Source organism: Macaca nemestrina, chromosome 10, assembly GCF_043159975.1.
Source record: "Macaca nemestrina isolate mMacNem1 chromosome 10, mMacNem.hap1, whole genome shotgun sequence".
Classification (NCBI taxonomy): domain Eukaryota; kingdom Metazoa; phylum Chordata; class Mammalia; order Primates; family Cercopithecidae; genus Macaca; species Macaca nemestrina.
The window spans coordinates 19,744,711-19,750,219 of NC_092134.1; the positions used below are offsets into that span (position 1 = coordinate 19,744,711).

The window sequence follows — 5,509 nt, forward strand, 5'->3', positions numbered from 1 at the left end:
AGATGGAAGGATTGTTTGAGCCCAGGAGGTAGAGGAAGATGCAGTGAGCTATGACTGTGCCACTGCAGTCCAGCCAGGGCAACAGAGTGAGACCCCATCTCAAATAAAAGAAAGGAAGGAAGGAAGGAAGGAAGGAAGGAAGGAAGGAAGGAAGGAAGGAAGGAAGGAAGGAAGGAAGGAAGGAAGGAAGGAAGGGACGAAGGGAGGGACGAAGGGAGGGAGGGAGGGAGGGAAGGGGGGAGGGTAGCTAAAGACAAGGGGATGGGGCATCGTTGGGTGGAAGCCTTACTGCTTTGAACAAGGATGTCAGGGAGGATTTCTCTGGGAAGGTGACATTTGAACAGAGACCTGAATTAAAGCGGGAGGCTCAGCCCCTTGGGAACTTGAGGCCAGCTGGTTTACAGGCAGAGAGAACAGCCAGTGCAAAGGCCCAGAGGTAGGCATGTGCATGGCTGTGGGGGCAGCAGGGAGGCCAGGTGGCTGGAGTAGAGGAAAAAGAGGAGAGGGTGGGGGAATGAAGGCAGTCGGGCAGGAGAAGCCCAGGCATGGGGGCAGCTTGAATTTTATTCAAGCGTGATGGGATCCATCACAAGAAAGTGATAGGATCTGACTTAATGTTGCCCACATCACTACTTTCTCAGCATATGCCTGAGAGAATTAAAAACCTAAGGCTGGGCACAGTGGCTCATGCCTGTAATCCCAACACTTTGGGAGACTGAGGTAGGCAGATCGCCTGAGGTCAGGAGTTCAAGACCAGCCTGGACAACATAGTGAAACCCTGTCTCTACTAAAAACACAAAAATTAGCCAGGCGTGATGGCATGTGCCTGTAGTCCTAGCTACCTGCAGTCCCAGATACTCAATAGGCTGAGACAGGAGAATCACTTGAACCTGGGAGACGGAGGTTGCAGTGAGCAGAGATCGTACCACTGCACTCCAGCCTGGGTGACAGAGCAAGCCTCTCTAGATAGATAGATAGATAGATAGATAGATAGAGAGAGAGAGAGAGAGAGAGAGAGAGAGAGAGAGATTCTATATACGGAGATACTCTATATAGAGAGATATTCTAGAAAGAGAGAGAATTAAAAACCAAGACTCACACAGATCACTGCATATAGATATTCATGGCAGCATTACTTATAATGGCCAAAAGGTGGAAACAGCCTAAATGTCTGCCATCAAATGAATAGATAAACAGACATGGTCTATGTATACCCTGGAATATGATTCATCCATAAAAAGGAACAAAGTCCTGACACACACTACCACATGAACGAAACTCGAAGCATTATACTATGTTAAATAAGCCGGTCACTAAAGGACAACTATTATGTGATTCCACGTATATGAAATACCTGGAATAGGCAACTGCAGAGAGACGGAATGTAAACCAGAGGTTGCCAGGGGAAGAGGGAAATGAGAAGTTATTGCTTCAGGCAAACGGAATTTCTGTTTGGGGTAATAAAGCTTGGGAACTAGATGGTGATGGTTGCACAACATTGTGAGTGTACTTAATGCCACCGAACTGCACCCTTAAAAATGGTTAAAATATTTTATTCTTGAATTTTAAAAAGGGAAAAATTGGTTAAAATGGCAAATTTTATGTTATATGTATTTCACCACAGTCATAATAAAAAAACAATTGGCCGGGCACAGTGGCTCACTCCTGTAACCCCAATATTTGAGAGGCTAGGGTGGGAGGATCACTTGAGCCCAGGAGGTCGAGGCTGCAGTGAGCCATGATCACACCACTGCACTCTACCCTGGGGACAGAGTGAGACCCTGTCTCAAAAATAATAATAGTAATAATCACTGCTGGATAGAGATTAGCCCAGAAGGGGCGAGGACGGCAGCAGAAAGGCCAAGAGGAAGCCACTGCCTTTTCCTGGGCTCACAACCATAACAGTCAGAGCACAATGTACCCAAGGTGTTTCAGTGACACCATGAAAACAAGGACTCCAGCCCAGGACGTTGGCCTCTATACCTTCCCTGTGCCAGTCTGGCTTTGGGGACTTTAGGAGTAGAATAGTGGCTTGGAGTGAGGGCTCTGGGTCTGGGAACCTGTGTTCAAATTGCAGATTTGCCCCACTCCTAGCTCTGTGACCTTGGGATTGTGACCTCAGCTCTCTGGGCCTCAGTTTCCTCTTCTGTTGAGTTGAGATCATAATGGTACCTACCCCAGAGGTTGCTGGGAGGATGAATTGGGATAAGGTAGGTCAAGGGCTGTCTCCATGCCTGGTAGCAGAAAGCCCTCCAGGAGCCATAATTCACCAAGGTAACTGTGTGAGGCCTTTTTTGTTTTGCTTTTATGTGGGTTTTGGTTTTGTTTTTGTTTTTCGAGACAGAGTCCTGCTCTGATGCCCAGGCGGGAGTGGTGGCACAATCTCAGCTCACTGCAACTCCACCTCCCAGGTTAAAATGATTCTTGTGCCTTAGCCTCCTGAGTAGCTGAGATTACAGGCATTTACCACCATACCTGGCTAATTTTTCTATTTTAGTCGATACGGGTTTCACCATGTTGGCCAGGCTGGTTTTGAACTCTTGACCTCAGGTGACCCGCCCACCTCACCTCTCTTCTCTTCCCATGTCACCCTGCATGCTGTCTCCTCCCTCCAGGACCAGCTTCCTAGGTGCACAGCCTGCATAGTCACACAGGGCCTACTTCAGAAGGCCCCCATACCTGGTTTTAATGCTCCACTGCCACCATCTTGAAACTCTTAATCACAGTCAAGCAAGGGGCCCCATATTTGCATTTGATACCAGCCAGTCCTGCCACTTCCTTGTCCAGGTTCTCATTCACAAAGAGAAGCACATTGCCCCTTACTGCTTTGTAGGAAAGTAATTCTCAAACCTCCAGCCAGAAGAAGTGGGATGCATGAGCCTTCTTCATCTCTCATTTCATGCCCTTCCCCTATTTTAAAAGCCTTCCCTAGAAGAATTAGCAAAGGCAGGGAATGGGAGATGAGAAGACGGCAATGAAAATATTCCAGATTGCCTCAAGCTTTCTCCTCTCCTCATTCCAGAAAGGCAGGCTGCCTTGGGGACAAGGAGTAGTGAACAAGAGAGAGACAGCTGGCATTAGAGAATGTCCCAAAGCTCCTCTTGTCTAGAGAGTCTCGAAGCTAGCTGCGTATCAGAATCTCCAGGAAAACTGATTTGAAAAGTGGATTCTCTGGCCCCACTGTCTCCTGGGGGTTCTGATGAATCTACTGCAGATAAATAGAATCCATGCCCTTCATGATTCCCCACAACACCCCACGTGATCAGACCCCAATCCTCCAACACATTCCCCTTCTGTCAACCACAACCATTTCTTCTATCAGGAACACTCTCCCTGGATCTTACCAAGGCTGGCTTGTTGATGTCATCCTGGTCTCAGCTTAAAGCTCAGGTGCAGTGGTTCACACCTGTAATTCCAGCACTTTGGGAAGCTGAGGCAGGTGAATCACTTGAGGCCAGAAGTTCAAGACCCAGCCTGGGCTGGGCAACATGGCAAAATGCCATCTCTACTAAAAATTTAAAAAAAAAAAAATTAGCCAGGCCTGATGGTGAATGCCTATAGTCCCAGCTACTCAGGAGGCTGAGGCAGGAGGATCACCTACGCCCAGGAATTCAAGGCTACAGTGAGCTATGATCATGTCACTGAACTCCAGCCTAGGCAACAGAAGTGAAACACTGTATTAGTCCATTTTCACGCTGCTGATAAAGAGATACCTAAGATTAGGAAGAAAAAAGGTTTAATTGGATTTACAGTTCCACATGCCTGGGGAGGCCTCAGAATCATGGCGGGAGGCAAAAGGCACTTCTTACATGGCGGTGGCAAGAGAAAAATGAGGAGGAAGCAAAAGTGGAAACCCCTGATAAATCCATCAGATCTCATGAGACTTATTCACTATCATGAAACTAGCACGGGAAAGATCAGTCTCCAGGATTCAGTTACCTCCCCCTGGGTCCCTCCCACAACAATGTGGGAATTCTGGGAGATACAATTCAAGTTGAGATTTGAATGGGGACACAGTCAAACCATATCATTTCACCCCTGGCCCCTCCAAATCTCAAATCTCGTGTCCTCACATTTCAAAACCAATCATGCCTTCCCAACAGTCCCCCAAAGTCTTAACTCATTTCAGCATTAACCTAAAAGTCCACAGTCCAAAGTCTCATTTGAGACAAAGCAAGTCCCTTCCGCCCTTGAGACTGTAAAATCAAAAGCAAGCTAGTTAATTCCTAGATACAATGGGAGTACAGGCATTGGGTAAATACAGCCATTCCAAATGGGAGACATTGGCCAAAACAAAGGAGTTACAGGGCCCATGCAGGTCCAAAATCCAGAAGGACAGTCAAATTTTAAAGCTCCAAAATGATTTCCTTTGACTCCATGTCTCACATCCAGGCCATGCTGATGCAAGAGGTGGGTTCCCATGGTCTTGGACAGCTCCACCCCTGTGGCTTTGCAGGGTACAGCCCCCCTCCCAGCTGCTTTCATGGGCTGGCATTGAGTGTCTGTGGTTTTTCCAGCTTCATGGTGCAAGCTGTCAGTGGATCTACCATTCTGGGGCCTGGAGGACAGTGGCCCTCTTCTCACAGCTCCACTAGGCAGTGCCCCAGTAGGGACTCTGTGTGGTGGCTCCCACCCCATATTTCCCTTCACACTACCCTAGCAGAGGTTCTCCATGAGGGCCCTGTCCCTGCTGCAAACTTTTGCCTGGGCATCCAGGCATTTCCATACATCTTCTGAAATCTAGGCAGAAGTTCCAAAACCTCAGTTCTTGACTTCTGTGCACCCACAGGCTCAACACCTCATGGAAGCTGCCAAGACATGGGACTTCCACCCTCTGAAGCCATGGCCTGAGCTGTACATTGGCCCTTTTGAGCCACGGCTGGAATGGCTGGGACACAGGGCACCAAGTCCCTAGACTGCACACAGCACAGGGACCCTGGGCGCAGCCCACGAAACCACTTTTTCCTCCTGGGCCTCTGGGCCTGTGATGGGAGGGGCTGCTGTGAAGTTCTCTGACATGGCCTGGAGACATTTTCTTCGTGGTCTTTGGGATTAACGTTAGGCTCCTTGCTACCTTTGCACATTTCTGCAACTGGCTTGAATTTCTCCCCAGGGAATGGGTTTTTCTTTTCTACTGCATCATCAGGCTGCAAATTTTCTGAACTTTTATGTTCCATTTCCTTTTTAAAACAGAATGCTTTTAACACATCCAAGTCACATTTTGAATGCTTTGCTGCTTAGAAATTTCTTCCACCAGATACCCTAAAACATCTCTCTCAAGTTCAAAGTTTCACAAATCTCTAGGGCAGGGTCAAAATGCCACCAGTCTCTTTGCTAAAACACAGAAACAGTCACCTTTGCTCTAGTTCCCAACAAGTTCCTCATCTCCATCTGAGACCACCTCAGCCTGGACCTTATTGTTCATATCACTATCAGCATTTTTGTCAAAACCATTCAACAAGTCTCTGGGAGGTTCCAAACTTTCCCACATTTTCCTGTCTTCTTCTGA

General features: G+C 47.8%; 1 long non-coding RNA gene across 1 annotated transcript; it reads left to right on the forward strand.

The window, feature by feature from the left end:
- Nucleotides 1–2,205: 2,205 nt before the first annotated feature.
- LOC139356523 (uncharacterized) lies at nucleotides 2,206–5,208 on the forward strand. The gene is made up of 2 exons (XR_011608503.1): nucleotides 2,206–2,274; nucleotides 4,790–5,208. It is a non-coding gene; the product is annotated as an uncharacterized lncRNA (long non-coding RNA).
- The last annotated feature ends 301 nt before the right edge of the window (nucleotides 5,209–5,509 follow it).